The sequence below is a fragment of the Heptranchias perlo genome, chromosome 9, assembly GCF_035084215.1.
Source record: "Heptranchias perlo isolate sHepPer1 chromosome 9, sHepPer1.hap1, whole genome shotgun sequence".
Classification (NCBI taxonomy): domain Eukaryota; kingdom Metazoa; phylum Chordata; class Chondrichthyes; order Hexanchiformes; family Hexanchidae; genus Heptranchias; species Heptranchias perlo.
In genome coordinates, this window is record NC_090333.1 from 44,555,894 (window position 1) to 44,573,136 (window position 17,243).

The window sequence follows — 17,243 nt, forward strand, 5'->3', positions numbered from 1 at the left end:
ACGCCTCATGAAAGGAGGCGAGAAGGCCCGAGATTAACAGGTAGGTGCCTAGAAAGGCACAGCTTGTGGGCCCGGAGGAGCAGGAGTGCTTCCCCCAGGCCCAACATGCCTACCTGCACCGGCCCCCAACGATCGCGGACACCCGACTCCAGATCGCGATCACACACCCCTGATCCCCAACTCCGATCCTTGCCCCGATCCCAATCCTGATCCTCCCCCCAACTCCGATCCTCCGACCCCACATCCTTCCCCTCAACGATTGCGGACCCCCACGATGACCCCCGACCCCGACACCCCCCCCCCCACCGTGACTGACCCCCGATCTTGACACACCCCACCATGACTGAACCCCGATCCCTCCCCCCATGACTCATGACCCCCGTGCATGGCTTCATTCCGAGCACAAAACCTTGCTCGACAGAACAAAAGTTGAAAATAGGGCAATAATAGTGTAAAGCTAATTCTGCAATCCATGCTTCCATCTAGTGAAGCTCTGTGCTCTGAATGGAGTCTCAAAAACTGGGTTGAACAACCTAAATTTTCCGTACCCTTGGAAATACTTCCTGGCATCTGAAATTGGTTAAAAATCTAATTAAACCAATAATGCTGTGGCTTAACCCTTCTCCACCATGCCAAGATAAAAAGCTGCTATTGATTAAAGAGAAGGCTTCCCAAGGGTTGATATGTTCCCCTAACTGTTTATGCAGTTACCTTTTGTTGAAGGTGGCTCATTAGACATTACAAGTTATGCCTGATGAAAAGACAGCCTAGCAGCTGAGGCACCACTCTGGTAGAACACCTCAACAAGGAGCCCTGGGAGATTCCATCAAAGAAATATTATGATGGCTGCAAATATGTACCATCTTTCTCCTCCCACAGGAGCAATGTGGGACAGAATTATTGCCCATTACTACAAAATAGACTTGATGGTATATGACACTAACTGAATATGGAATATAGCTAATAAGCAGATTCAGTTTTCATCCACTTTCATTACCAACAAAGCAGGATTTCCGTGTCTTAAAAGAGGGAAACGCCTGGAGAAATCCATTTTACATTCACACCGATTGATTTTTAAATACTACACATGCTTTAACCTGAAAGGACAACTATGCCAACTTTAGTGGTAGTGCAACAGAAATATGCCAATATCATGACTTACTTTGAGCTGAAGAGACAACAACTATAACAGAGAGGCCTTTATATCTGCGGTACATAGATCCCAAACGGCACTTTTAACAGTTCCTTACCGTTGTCAATTTTGTTTTTAGTTTTGTCTTGATTATGCCCTTTAAGTACCGTGGGCGTTTGTGGTCCCATCCCTCGCCTTTCACTAAAATGACAGTGGACTTGTAGAAGCACACACAACTGAAGATATATAAATAGAAACCTTGGCAATCGTTTCACTTTTTTAAATTTCCCAGCAAAGGCTAGTTACAACATCCTGATCACTATCCCAGCAGAGATCAACCAATTTAGCGTAGTACCAAACTTAGGATTTTCCTGGCCTGGTGCTGAGCTGACTAGTGAACAATTGTGGGAACTTCACCACAATTAGGTGATGACACTTGATGAAGAAATAATCTCCAGTATTGTGGCATCTGTTTAAACTACCATGTGAATATCTGAGTTGGGTAGATCAATTTACAAGAAATTTTCCAAATAAGTCATCTGAAAATCCAGAAGTCTTTAAAAAATCTTTTAGTCCACAAGCAGAACTTTATAACTACTCAATTAAAAGATAGCATTGCTGCTTTATCTTTCTCTGCGAGCTGCACAGTTTGAACAGTTAATGGGATTAAATTTATTTGTGCTTGGAAGCTTTTCTGCAGCAAATGTTCCCGTTGAAAAGGACACATACTTACATCACCCATGATGCAACAATGGCAGCAAACAGGCATGTTCTATATTGTATTCTTCATCCATTCACAACAGTGTCACACCCGGAGCTCTCTGATCCCTGAAAGAACCATTTCCAGGCTTTTTAAAGAATGAGGCACCCAGTCTATCCATCACACACTGTCAGGGCAGTGTCCTAGGCCCAACCATCTTCAGCTGCTTCATCAATGACCTTCCCTCCATCATAAGGTCAGAAATGGGGATGTTCGCTGATGACTGCACAGTGTTCAGTTCCATTCGCAACCCCTCAGATAATGAAGCAGTCCGAGCCTGCATGCAGCAAGACCTGGACAACATCCAGGCTTGGGCTCATAAGTGGCAAGTAACATTCGCGCCAGATAAGTGCCAGGCAATGACCATCTCCAACAAGAGAGAGTCTAACCACCTCCCCTTGACATTCAACGGCATTACCATCGCCGAATCCCCCACCATCAACATCCTGGGGGTCACCATTGACCAGAAACTTAACTGGACCAGCCATATAAATACTGTGGCTACGAGAGCAGGTCAGAGGCTGGGTATTCTGCGGCGAGTGACTCACCTCCTGACTCCCCAAAGCCTTTCCACCATCTACAAGGCACAAGTCAGGAGTGTGATGGAATACTCTCCACTTGCCTGGATGAATGCAGCTCCAACAACACTTAAGAAGCTCGACACCATCCAAGATAAAGCAGCCCGCTTGATTGGCACCCCATCCACCACCCTAAACATTCACTCCCTTCACCACCGGCGCACTGTGGCTGCAGTGTGTACCATCCACAGGATGCACTGCAGCAACTCGCCAAGGCTTCTTCGACAGCACCTCCCAAACCCGCGACCTCTACCACCTAGAAGGACAAGAGCAGCAGGCGCATGGGAACAACACCACCTGCACGTTCCCCTCCAAGTCACACACCATCCCGACTTGGAAATATATCGCCGTTCCTTCATTGTCGCTGGGTCAAAATCCTGGAACTCCCTTCCTAACAGCACTGTGGGAGAACCGTCACCACACGGACTGCAGCGGTTCAAGAAGGTGGCTCACCACCACCTTCTCGAGGGCAATTAGGGATGGGCAATAAATGCTGGCCTCGCCAGCGACGCCCACATCCCGTGAACGAATAAAAAAAAAGATTCACGTCAAAGAGCTACCAAAAACAATGAAAAGCAGGAAGCATGAAAATGAGTGAAGTATCCTGCAGTACAGAATTGCATTTCAATCATCATTTCCACATCACCTGTTTAGCAAAGTACAGGAGTGTTATAACTGACTTCTGCACCCCTGTGCTAGGGAAAACTGGCCAGAGCTCCTACTCCTGATCACTGACTAGTGACCCCTGCTCAAATGTACATGTGTCTGGCTTTGATGATGGTAACAGCCAAATTGCCTACCCATGTTCACTGTCTACGCTCAATGTGAACTAAACACTAAAACGTTGCTGTGCAATATCTTTTACTCCTTGAAGTTCTTTTTTTACTCCTTGGTATCTACTCAAGCTCAAATCGTCACAAAATATACAGCCTAAAACATTCTAACTTTAGGTGGACTTCAGATGGACGTGAGGAGGACTGCTTGCGATGCCCACTTGAAGTCCCTGCCGAGCAGCCTGAGCCAGTCTTAGGGCCGGGCCTCACTTGTTCACTACTAGCAAGCTTTGAGCACTATTCTAGCGCTTACAGGTAACTTTCCAGGCAGTGTCGGGGGTGGGGGGAAGAAGGGAAGCAGAATTTCCGGCATCTCCTCCATGGAACTGAGCCAGAATTAACATGTTTAAAGGTGGAGGAGGCAATCATGAGGGGGAAGGTGGGGAGGGGGGATGGGCCGGCAGAGAAGCGGAAGATTTATGTGGGACCAATGTGCGTGGTGCACGCTCTGCCCATTGGTACCACAAAATTGCATCCTTTGTAGATTCTAGGACCCCCATTAGCATACTACAAGCTCACGCCTGAAACAGATGGGTGACTGGGCCACCCATGTCGATGCCCCAACGAAAATGCTGGTAGGCAGATCAGGAGTGGAAATGGGTTGGTAGGTGCTTCACTGCGATTTTTAAGGTGCTACCACCCGTTCCTGCCACGCAGAGGCCCTCAAAATCGAGTCCTATGACTCAGCACTGGTTCAAAGCAGTTACTTAACTAAACAAGCCATTACTTTGCCGTTCTTGTATTCCTCCAAAACAGCAGTTCTAAGGTCATCCAGCCATTGGTGCGTGAAGGATAGCTGAATAAAACTAATTTCATTAGTAAGCATGTGAGGTGAAATGTCAGGGTGGGATTGATGCTGCTTATTCCTTCACTGATGGTATAATTCTGGTGTTAAACGACAGTATGTGCTGATTGGAAATGCTTTACTGCCAGATTCATCGATCTCGCCAGAACCTGCTGTTGTGACCCTCCACTACTGGGCAATGATTACATTTTAACTGACATATAGCACCCCAAGTGATAAGCTATAAGCTAAGCAATTTCTTTACTTGAACACAAATTATTTTATGACTACTGCTGTGCATTAATCAGTGCAGTAATAAAGTAAGACTGTAGAAACAAGGCTGTTGGACCCGGCCCCGATAGTAGTCCTAGCCAAGACACCGTACATGTAGAGAGCTCTCATAAAATGACGTATTGTGGGAACCTTGATTCAGAATTCCAATCACAGTCTCGCAGTCCTTCAGATAAGACTATTGACAGTGTTGCTTCACTCATTTTCATGCTTCCTGCTTTTCATTGTTTTTGGTAGCTCTTTTACGTGAATCTATCATTAGCTGACAGTGTGTGATGGATGGACTGGGTGCCTCATTCTTTAAAAAGCCTGGAAATGGTTCTTTCAGGGATCAGAGAGCTCCGGGTGTGACACTGTTGTGAATGGATGAAGAATACAATATAGAACATGCCTGTTTGCTGCCATTGTTGCATCATGGGTGATGTAAGTATGTGTCCTTTTCAACGGGAACATTTGCTGCAGAAAAGCTTCCAAGTACAAATAAATTTAATCCCATTAACTGTTCAAACTGTTGGTCTGTGCAGCTCGCAGAGAAAGATAGATTTTGTTTGTGATTCAAGGGCTGGTAAAGATCAGTTTCATTCTGTACTGCTCTAGTCAGTGTTTTGCCTGTAGCAAATTCAACCAGGATTTATGGTATATCAGATTATTTCCTGTTTTATATGATCTGTTCAAGCAAACCACTCCTGAAGTCCTGTCTTTATGTACAAATATGCTATTGATTTTAGTGAGGTATATTGCACTGAAGGACAGGGATAACAAGTGATTCCATATTTGGTTTTGAAAAAATGACATTATTTCAATGCAGAACTGTACTTATTTGTGTTATAGGAAAACCTCCTAGCATAGATTTCTTGATTGATTTAAATATACTAATCACTATATTGAGTTTTTTTTAACAAATGTTGTGCTATCAAGGATATTAGTGCCTGCTAATGGAACACTTTCTGTTTTGGACAGCCAGTGTCTGCATCAGGCACTTCCAAGTCTCATATAGCATGGTTTGATACAGAAGAAAACTCTCTTGTCTACTCCAACAAGGCACCTCAATGCTAATTTCAAAAAAGCACACTACTGCACCAGTGTGACACTTTTCTACTTCCCATTCCAGCCATCCTTTGGCTTCTCTGTGAGGTTGCCAATTTAGTCTGATTAGTGCCAAATTAGGGACAATTTTATGCCACAAAAGGAACTGGACTGCCCAACTTATTCTATCTATACATATTCTGTCTGCAGACTTATAGGGCCCGATATTTCATATATATTTCACAGAATATGTATATCCCATTAGTCTGGATTACTTCATGTTATGATTCATGTTGTGTTTTAGGTTATGTTTTGTTATGCAATGCAATGCAATCTCATCCCCATATCTGCAATCTTGCTTCTTCCCTGGCTGGGAGAGGCAAAAAACAAGACCCACAACCAATTCACGAACCTCTGTCAAAAATTCCTCACTGACTTCTTAAAGACAACCAAGCAAACCTCAACAAGCCCAAACACATTGGTTATTGCAATTTTTTTCTCTATCTACTGCTGTGATCTCATTTTTCCAGCAATGCATCTAACTGTTGAAGGACTGCCATTCCATGGGTCTATCACCCTCTATGGAAAAATGAAACATCTGCATTTCCAACCTCACTCCCTGCTTCCTTAATTTAAATGGCTGGCTATTTGTTGATTTATCTTGTCTTCTTTCCTACTTTTGTCAACTTTGGTAATGTCCTTAAGCCTTGACCCCTCACCTAGAATATATTTTTGTTGTATTGATTTGAATTCCTTCAAATCTGGTTTTTGGTTATTCAGGAAAAAGAAAGAAGAAAAAGCTAAGCAAAAAAAAAGAAAGACGTAGTAATAAGAAATATGGAGAAAACAAAAAAGTAAAGTGAGAGCAAACAGGAAGTTATAAATATGACAATCATGTATTACATGTTTTACTATATGCACATTAATATAAACAAAGTATGAAAACTGAAATTACTTTTCTCCTGGTGTGTTCCATATGCTTGTTTATGTAGAGAAAATTATACAGGGAAATGGTAGAGAATTTTGATTTTGATATGAATCATTACCACTGCTCCACACCAAACATGGAGGCAAGCCTTCAGAGCGATTTACAAATGGCACTACACATGATTAGAATGGATGGAAACTCTTAAAGTAACTTGTTGAATGGGCATGGATTAATTGTAATCAAAGAAACAGGTGCATTCAATGAACAGAGTTGGGCCAAATTCGAATGATTCAGATTCACCAGATGCTTTGACGTTGACTCCTAGAGTTCCATTGATAGCTCAGTGGGTGGAGAGGAGTAAGTGGAAGCTTCACATTGCTTGAAACTGTCTTCTTTTTATTTGTAGCTCAGTTACTTTGCATTATTTTTGATATTGCTTGTCAGTGCATCCTTCTTATCGCTTTTTCACACAATGCGTCTCATGATGTATGTCGAGAAACTTCCTGCACAGACTAAATCCCAATAAAATGAACACAACAGAGAGACTGGGTGATGTAACATATGAAAACATCGGCCTTTCATCTCTATGTATCGCGTCAAACCCAACCCTGAGAGGAGGAATTGACATTTCTTTTAATTTATTTTTGTATTATTTTTGTTAAGGTGACGAATGCTTGTGCTGGGAATGAAACATTTTCCATTTTGGACACTTACTGTCAGCATCATGTATTATTAGATCATTTATTGTAAACAATTTTACAACACCAAGTTATAGTCCAGCAATTTTATTTTAAATTCACAAGCTTTCGGAGATTTTCTCCTTCCTCAGGCAAATGAGGAAGGAGAAAATCTCCGAAAGCTTGTGAATTTAAAATAAAATTGCTGGACTATAACTTGGTGTTGTAAAATTGTTTACAATTGTCAACCCCAGTCCATCACCGGCATCTCCACATCTAGATCATTTATGGGGTTGGATACAGAGTACTCCCATGTCAGTATGCAGTACTGTGTACTCCCAACAATGCATCTCATCCCCATCCTCAGAAGAGTACCCCCTGCTCCATTAGTGTGAACCTTTTCAATTCTGACACCACCAATCCTTATGAGCTGCCTCAGTGAGATTGCCAGTTTAGTGCCAAATTGTGGGCAATCTTATCTATGGTTTTAAACTTCCCATTTAACATAATTCATCGATCTTTTAGGTTGTAAAGAAGGCTATTGTGGAAAATAAGAATACAGCATTGGTAGAAGACAGCACTTTCAGATAATTTATCAAACTTTTGATTGAAACTTCTAAAAAAATTAAGGTGATTCAAATCTGAATCCGTGTTAAGTCTGGAAAAACATAATGGTCTGGAATTTCCTTGCATTTTTTTGGTGTAACCAAGGTGTAGTGCTGATTTTTAGTGAGGAAATTCACGTGTAACTGATTTACATTGCTTTTAAGCTGAAACATCGCTATACATGAGTTTCCTTGATCTTTTTCGCTGCTTCCGCAATGCGCCTGCCGAAACCCTCTGCTGCTTTGTTACATCGCTCCATGCAAAAAAGCAGCTGCCGAGTTTCCTGATTTTACCACACTAATGCCCTGGCATAGATTTTCGCCCATATATTTAGGTGCAGCACGGCCCCATCACCTGATTACAGTTAACGGAGGAATTTTAGCATTTATTGTGGAGACCCCAAATTTTTTTGCTATATTTCTGGAGTTTTCTTGAAAGTTTTCTCATGATGTTTTATTGACATTTTCTTACTGAGATCTGCCAGTCTCACTGCACCAGAGATTTCTCAGAAATTGCATTCAGAAGGACTGTGCAGCTAGAATGGCCTTCCCAATGTGAATAACTCTCTTCTGCATTATAATGGAGCAGGAAGAGGAGCAGCAGAGGCAAGAGGGCATGAGAGTGAGGCATCATGGAAGAAGACAGCAGTCAACATGCTATTACCGCCCTCCCCTCCATCCCCCGCCGAGAGAGTGTACTGACACCTTTTGGAGCGGATATGCATCAGTAGGCTATGCTTCACAAAGAAAGCCAGCTGTGTGACATTCTGCAAGAAGACCCCAAGCCTCTATCAACTTCATGCAGAGCGTTATCAGTAGAAATGTAGGAACCTTGGCGCTGAATTTCTATGGCTCTGGATCCTTCCTTAAAGTTAAATACTTTAACTGTATTTACACACACCCCTTTAGTGATCCTTAACTGAAGAGCGTGATTTTTGCTTGAAAAGTCCAATTGTTCTTGTGAGAAATTGGCTTCATTCAGGCAACCTTGATGACTGGCCTCAAAAATGTGTATTAGTAGATAGGTGGTGAGTATTCCAGGCATTGTCATTAATGTGGATTTGAGCAAAAAAAATGCAATAAAATAGTTGAGGATTTATTTTTGGAGTGAACTGGAGCTGGCAAAATTAATACAAATCTATGCATTAATTACCATGTGCTTTTTGTTTTATTGAGAAACCTAGATGAAGGACCATGGCTCACATTGCAGAAATCCACAATAGTTAAGAAGATTATGAAAGAATAAGAGATAAATCAAGAAGTAAAGCTTGGCTTTTAAAAGCCTTTAAATGACACAAGAAAGGGGAGACTGATAAAAGTCCAGGTGAACAGGTCACTTGAGCTAGATAGGCATGAGAGAACTTTTGGACATCAGAACTTGTTACAAAAGTGTAGTTACTTTAGATCTCAGGAAGTTCTTCTTTTCACAGGGAGTCATCGACCCCTGGAATAGGTTGCCATGATATGTGATGAGTGCAGATTTACTGCAAAGGTTCAAAAGAGAGCTGAATGAGATCCTGCGAGTGGAAGACATCTTGAGTTATAGAATGTAGATGGGTTAACTGGGATTATGGTACCAGTCCTGGAGCTTATTTAATTACCTATGGGGGTCAAAAAGGAACTTCTTAAAAGTTTTTTCTTAAATTGGTCTGTTTTTTCCTCTCTTCTTTTGCCTCTCCCAGGAGATTGCATGGCTGTGGAGGGGTCAGTGAGGAGTGGGGCAGGTGTTGGGATGGATTTAATGGCATGAGCAGGTCACACCATTTGAGACAGGTCAGACTTGATGGGCCAGCTGATCTTCTCCTGAACTTGTTCACATATTTGTATGAAGTTCCGGGCGGGAACAGTTAAATCGACCCCTTGATTTCAATTCAATAAGGGTACAGAGAGGAGCAACAGTGCATGGAATGGAATATTTAGATATGGATTAGATTTAGATTGGGGGCAATGAGAGAGCAAGGTTCAGAGGATCATAAGCTCATTTAAGGTTGGAGCATTTAGTAAAAGGAAGCATATCACCATAAAGCAATACAACGATATAACACAAATGGGATCGCCTGCATTGTGTTAATGCCATTTGCATCAGAAAAGATGATGCAAAATGACATGTGGGTGAATGATTTCTTCTATGAGTTAGAGACATTCTAAATATAGTGGGAAGATTTCCTCTGATCACAATTACTAAAGAAATCATTAACATGTTCCTTTACAACAATTTTGATAGAAATAAGAAATATAGAATACCTTCTTGCTATATTTATGATATTGCTAGTACTTTTTGACCAGAGAAAATCTTACCCCCTAGTTGCGCTGAACTACTTTCTTCCCAAAGAAATAATAATCTACCCACATCACGACATCCATCTACGGGCTGTAATAATATGTCTTTTTTGGAAGTAGGAGGGTGTGGGGGAGTGGGGAGTAGAAATTTAGGTTAACTCTGTTAATCTACATCTGTGGCTGCTCGAAGTAAAATATCCACATTACCTCTTATGGTTGAATGTCTTGATAATGATAGTAGAGTAAAAAATATGAGTTTATAGAATCATAGGAAGGTTACAGCACGGAAGGAGGCTATTCAGCCCATTGAGTCCGCACCTGCTCTATGCAAGAGCAATCCAGCTGGTCCCACTCCCCCTCCCTATCCCATAGCCTTGCAGATTTTTTCCTTTCAAGTACTTGTCCAGTTCCCTTTTGAAGGCCATCATTGAATTTGCCTCCACCACACCCTCAGGCAGTGCATTCCAGAACCTAACCTCTTGCTGTGTAAAAAAGTTTTTCCTCATGTCACCTTTGTTTCTTTTCCCAATCACCTTAAATCTATGTCCTCTAGTTCTTGACCCTTCTGCCAATGGGAACAGTTTCTCTCTATCTACTCTGTCTAGACCCCTCATGATTTTGAATACCTCTATCAAATCTCCTCGCAACCGTCTCTGTTCCAAAGAGAACAACCCCAGCTTCTCCAGTCTATCATGTAACTAAAACCCCTCATCCCTGGAATCATTCTAGTAAATCTCTTCTGCACCCTTTCTAAGGCCTTCAAATCTTTCCTGAAGTGCGGTGCCCAGAACTGGACACAATACTCCAGCTGTGGCCGAACCAGTGTTTTATAAAGGTTCATCATGACTTCCATACTTTTGTACACTATGCCTCTATTTATAAAGCCCAGGATCCCGTATGCTTTTTTAACCTCTTTCTCAGCCTGCCCTGCCTCCTTCAAAGATTTGTGCACATATACCCGCAGATCTCTCTGTTCCTGTACCCCTTTGAGAGTTGTGCCCTCTAGTTTATATTGCCTCTCCTTGTTCTTCCTACTGAAATGTATCACTTTGCATTTTTCTGCGTTAAATTTCATCTGCCACATGTCCACCCATGCCACCAACCTGTCTATGTCCTCTTGAAGTCTATCACTATCCTCCTCACTGTTTACTACCCTTCCAAGTTCTGTGTCATCTGCAAATTTTGAAATTGTGCCCCGTACACCCAAGTCCAAGTCATTAATATATATCAAGAAAAGCAGTGGTCCTAGTACCGACCCCTGAGGAACACTACGGTACATCTCCCTCCAATCCGAGAAACAACCGTTCACTACTCTCTGTTTCCTGTCCCTTAGCCAATCTGTATCCATGTTGCTACTGCCCCCTTTATTCCATGGGCTGCAATCTTAATGATAAGCCTACCATGCAGCACTTTATCAAACGCCTTTTGGAAGTCCAGAGACACCACATCAACTGCATTGCCCTCATCTACCCTCTCTGTCACCTCTTCAAAAAACTCCATCGGGTTAGTTAAACACTATTTGCCTTTAACAAATCTGTGCTGGCTTTCCCTAATCAATCCACGCTTGTCCAAGTGACTGTTAATTCTGTCCCGGATTATCGTTTCTAAATGTTTCCCCACCACAGAGGTTAAACTGACTGGCCTATAGTTGCTGGGATTATCCTTACAACCTTTTTTGAACAAGGATGTAACATTTACAATTCTCCAGTCCTCTGGCACCAGCACTGAATCTAAGGATGTTTGGAAGATTATGGCCAGTACCTCCACAATTTCCACCCATACTTCCCTCAGCAACCTAGGATACCTCCCATCCAGACCGGGTGACTTATCTACTTTAAGTACAGCTACCCTTTCAAGTACCTTTTCTTCAATCAATTTTTAGCCCACTCAGTATCTCAATTATATCTTCCTTTACTGAGACTCTGGCAGCATCTTCTTCCTTGGTAAAGACAGATGCAAAGTACTCATTTAGTATCTTGGCCATCCCCTCTGCCTCCATGAGTAGATCTCTTTTATGGTCCCTAATCGACTCCACCCCTCCTCTTACCATCTGTTTGCTGTTTACATGCCAGTAGAAGACTTTTGGATTCCCTTTTACATTTGCCGCCAGTCTATTCTCATACTCTTTCTTTGCCCCTCTAATTTCCTTTTTCACTTCCTCTCTGAACTTTCTATATTCTGATGGTTCTCACTTGTGTTATCAACCTGACATCTGTCATACGCCCCTTTTTTCCCATTTCATCTTACTCACTATCTCTTTTGTCATCCAGGGAGCTCTGGCTTTAGTTGTCCTACCTTTCTCCCTCATGGGAATGTGCCTAGACTGTACCTGAACCATCTCCTCTTTAAAGGCCACCCACTGTTCAATTACAGTTTTGCCTGCCAATCTTTGATTCCAATTTACCCAGGTCAGATCTGTTCTCATCTCATTGAAATTGGCCCTCCTCCAATTGAGTATTTTTACTTTAGAGTTGCCCCTTTCCTTTTCCATAGCTATTCTAAACCTTATGATACTATGATTGCTGGCCCCTAAATGTTCCCCCACTGACACTTGATCCACATGGCCCGCCTCATTCCCTAGAACCATGTCCAGCAATGCCTCCTTCCTCATTGGGCAGACATGTTCTGGTTAAGAAACTTATCTTGAACACTTTTCAAAAATTCCTCCCCCTCTTTGCCCCTTATATTATTATTGTTATCCCAGTCTATATTAGGATAGTTGAAGTCCCCAGTTATCACTACTCTATAGCTTTTGCACCTCTCTGTAATTTCCCTGCAAATTTGCTCTATATCCTTATTATATGACAAAATATTTTAAACTTTAACCTACTTTGAGTATTGCCAACCTTTTAAGTACCTCCTCTTTATCTATTTTTTATCCTATTAAAATCACTACTACCTCCTCCTTTACTGGTACATTGGCAGCATCCTCTTCTCTAGTGAAGACCGATGCAAAGAATTAATTTAGTACCTAGTCCATACCCTTTACCTCCACAAGAAGATCTCCTTTTTTGTCCCTAATCGGTCCCACCCTTCCTTTGACTACTCTTTTACTATTTATATGTTTATAAAAGACTTTTAGGCTCTTTTTAATGTTAGCTGCTAATCTATACGCATACTCTCTCTTTGTCCTTCTTATTCCCTTTTTTAGATTTCCTCTGTACTTTCTGTATCTAGTTTAGTTCTCCACTGTATTATGAAACTTACATTTGTCATAAGCCTCCTTTATGTGTTTCATTTTAATCTTTATAGCTTTAGTCATCCAGGGAGCTTTAGCTTTGGATGCCCCTTGTGGGAATGTGTCTACTCTGTACCTGAACCCTCTCCACCTTGAAGGCCTCCCATTGTTCAATTACTGTTTTGCCTACCAATTTTTGATTCCAGTCTACCAGGACAAGATCCCTTTTTAACTTACTGAAGTTAACCCTTCTCCAGTTAAGTATTTTTATGCTTAATTGTTCCTTGTCCTTATCCATAACTATTCTAAATCTAAAATTATGATCACTGTTCCCCAAATGCTCCACTTCCCCACTTCATTCCCCAGAACTAGATCCAGCATTGTTCCCTTCCTCATTGGGCTGGAAGCACATTGATCAAGAAAGTTCTCTTGTTTACATTTAAGGGACTCCTCCCCCTCTTTGCCCTAAACACTGTTACTATCCCAATCTATGTTGAGATAATTGAAGTCCCCCATTATCTATAGTCCTTGCATCTTTCTGTAATTTGCCTGCAAATTTGCTCCTCTATCTCCTTCCCACTTTTTGGTGGCCTGTAGTATACACCCAGTAGCGTAATGGCTCCTCTGTTGTTCCTTAATTCTAACCAAATAGATTTTGTCCTTGACCCTTCAACTACATCATCTGTTTCCAGTGCTTTAATAGTTTCTTTGAACAATACTGCCAACACCAACCACCCCCACCCCTGCCACCCTTTCTTTCCTTCCTTCCCTATCTTTCCTGAATACCTTGAAGCCAGGAATATTAAGTACCCAATTCTCCCCTTCTTTGAGCCAGGTCTCTGTTATTGCCACTATATTATAGTCCGATGTGACCACTTGTGCCTGCAGCTCACCAGCCTTATTTACCACGCTAGGTGCATTTACACACATGCACAACAAACTCATCTTAGATTGCCTCACATTTGCCCCATGTTTGATCCCTCTATTTCTGAACTATTCTTTACTCTAGTGCTATTTGTCTCTCCCAGTCCTCTGTGCACCTTGTTTCTCCTATCTCTAATGTTTCATCCTGCTGCCCATCCTCTCACTAAATTAGTTTAAACCCTCCCCAGTCCAAATGGGACGTATCTTAGGTTACTGAGGGAAGTAAGGGTAGAAATTGCGGAGGGTCTGGCCACAATCTTCCAATCCTCCTTAGATATGGCAGTGGTGCCAAGGGACTGGAGGATTGCAAATGTTACATCCGTTTCAAAAAAGGAGAGAGGGATAAACCTGGCAATTACAGGCCAATCAGCCTAACGTCGGTGGTGTGGAAACTTTTAGAGACAATTATCAGGGATAAAATTAATTGGCACTTGGAAAAGTATGGGCTGATAAATGAAAGTCAGCACGGATTTGTTAAAGGAAAATCGTGTTTGACTAACTTGATTGAGTAAGGAAGCGGGTTGATGAGGGTAGTGTGGGTGATGTTGTGTATATGGACTTTCAAAAGGCATTTGATAAAGTACCACATAATAGATTTGTAAGCAAAATTAAAGCCCATGGCATTAAAGGGACAGAGGCAGTGTGGATTAAAAATTGGCTAAGGGACAGAAAGCAGAGAGTAGTGGTGAACGGTTGTTTTTCAGACTGGAGGGAAGTATACAGTGGTGTTCCCCAGGGGTCAGTATTAGGACCACTGATCTTTTTGATATATATTAATGACCTGGACTTGGGTATAGAGAGTATAATTTCATAGTTTGCAAATGACATGAAACTCGGAAATGTGGTAAACAATGTGGAGGATAATAATAGACTTCAGGAGGACAGAGACAGACTGGTGAAATGGACAGGCACGTGCAGAAGAAATTTAATGCAGAGAAGTGTGAAGTGATACATTTCAGTAGGAAGAATGAGGAGAGGCAATGTAAACTAAATGGTACAATTTTAAAAGGGGCAGAGAGACCTGAGAATGTACATACACAAATCTTTGAAGGTGGCAGGACAAGTTGAGAAGGCTGTTTTTTAAAAAAATCATATGGGATCCTGGGCTTTATTGATGAAGGCATAGAGTTCAAAAGCAGGGAAGTTATGCTAAACCTTTGTAAACACTGATTATTCCTCAGCTCGAGTATTGTGTTCAATTCTGAGCACCACACTTTAGGAAAGATGTCAAGGTCTTAGAGAGGGTGCAGAAGAGATTTACTAGAATGGTACCGGGGATGAGGGACTTCAGTTATGTGGAGAGACTGGAGAAGCTGGGGTTGTTTTCCTTAGAACAGAGAAGTTTAAGAGGAGATTTGTTTGAGTTGTTCAAAATCATGAAGGATTTTGACAGGGTAAATAAGGAGAAATTGTTTCCAGTGGCAGGAAGGTCGATAACCATAGGACACAGATTTAAGATGATTGGCAAAAGAATCAGAGGTGACATGAGTAAGTTTTTTTTTACACAGCGAGATATGATCTGGAATGCACTGCCTGAAAGGATAGTGGTAGCAGATTCAATAATAACTTTCAAAAGGGAATATAATAAATACTTGAAGGGAAAAAATTTATAGGGCTATGGGGAAAGAGCAGGGGAGTGGGACTAATTGGATAGCTCTATTAAAGAGCCGCCACAGGCACGATGGGCTGAATGACCTCCTTCTGTGCTGTATCCTTCTATGATACTTTGATGAGAATTAACATTGGAAAGATCAAAGCCAATTGTGTTTTGTCCCCCCCACAAACTCTGTTCCCTAACTATCGATTCCATCCCCCTCCCTGGCCACTGAGGCTGAACCAGACCATTTGCAACCTCGCCATCATATTTGACCCTGAGCTGAGTGTCTGACCCCATATCCTCTCCATCACCAAGAGTGCCTACTTCCACGTAAGCTCATCCAAAATTCGGCTGCCTGTATCCTGACTCGCACAAAGTCCCATTCACCTATCGCCCCTGTGCTTGCTGACCTACATTGGCTCCCGATCCCCAAACGCCTCGATTTTAAAATTCTCATCCTCATGTTCAAATCCCTCCATGGCCTAGACCCTCCCTATTTCTGTAATCTCCTCCAGCCCTAAAACCCTCCGAGAACTCTACATTCCTTCAACTCTGGCCTCTTTTGCATTCCCTGCTTCTTTCATCCCACCATTGGCGGCTGTGCCATCAGTTATCTAGTCCCTAAGCTCTGGAATTCCCTCTCTAAATGACTCTACCTGTCCATGTCTCTCTCCTTTTAAGATGCTCTTTAAAACCTATCTCTTTGACCAAGCTTTTGGTCACTTAATCTAATGTCTCTTTTTTTGGCTCAGTGTCAGTTTTTGTCTGATTACGCTCCTGTGAAGCGCCTTGGGACATTTTACTATGTTAAACGCGCCGTATAAATACAAGTTGTTGTTGAATTGAAATTGAAACTAGTTAACATTGGAACTTGATTTTTAAAATTTATCTTGATTAATCAAACACTTTACATTAGCTATCATTCTGCCAATTCATTTTGAGGCCTGTACATTTGCTGCTATGTTCACATGATCCAAATTGTCCCAACTCTGGAAAATCAACCATCTCATAATGTGCTGAAGGCTCACAGGCATTGAGTGCAACACCACAATACACAAAAGGTGTATGACCTTGTCCGAATAATGCAAATATATTGCTATGGGCTTTGATCACTGACACCGGTTCTAACAGGATTTAATGAGCCTGGTGTTAACAATCATGAATCAGACTAAATTTGCTATTATATTTGGATTTGTTATGTTTTAGCCTACAGGTATCTTGCTGACTCCTTCAGTTTATGTTTGGTTATTCAAATTAGGTGAGCATATGAACCAGCTGCCTCGGGCTAACAGTCTGCCATCACGTTGGATAATTTCCCATCATTTGCTTCTTTTTTTTAAACTTTTTTAGCCAGTACGTAGCAAGCCCAACAAGAGGGGGTCAGTTCTGGATCTAGTTTTAGGGAATGAAGCTGGGCAGGTGGAAGGAGTATCAGTGGGAGAGCATTTTGGTGGTAGTGATCATAATTCAGTTAGATTTAGCATAGTTATGGAAAAGGAAAAAGATAGAACAGGAGTAAAAGTTCTAAATAGGGGAAAGGCCGATTTTACTAAGCTGAGAAGTGATTTAGCAAAGGTGGACTGGAAACAGCTACTTGAAGGTAAATCAGTGTCAGAGCAGTGGGAGGCATTCAAGGGGAAGATTCAAGGG

The 17,243-nt window shown here is 41.9% G+C and overlaps 1 protein-coding gene across 4 annotated transcripts in view; it reads left to right on the forward strand.

The window, feature by feature from the left end:
* dab1a (DAB adaptor protein 1a) overlaps window positions 1-17,243 on the forward strand; it is a 238,417-nt gene that overhangs the window by 20,014 nt on the left and 201,160 nt on the right. For 3 of the 4 annotated variants that reach the window (XM_067990302.1, XM_067990299.1, XM_067990305.1), the window contains exon 1: window positions 4,565-4,801. The exons of the other annotated variant lie outside the window; for it this stretch is intronic. The gene's annotated coding sequence lies outside the window, so the exon portion shown is untranslated. Of the gene's footprint in view, window positions 1-4,564; window positions 4,802-17,243 lie in introns of those variants that run through there. 4 annotated transcript variants of the gene reach the window in all.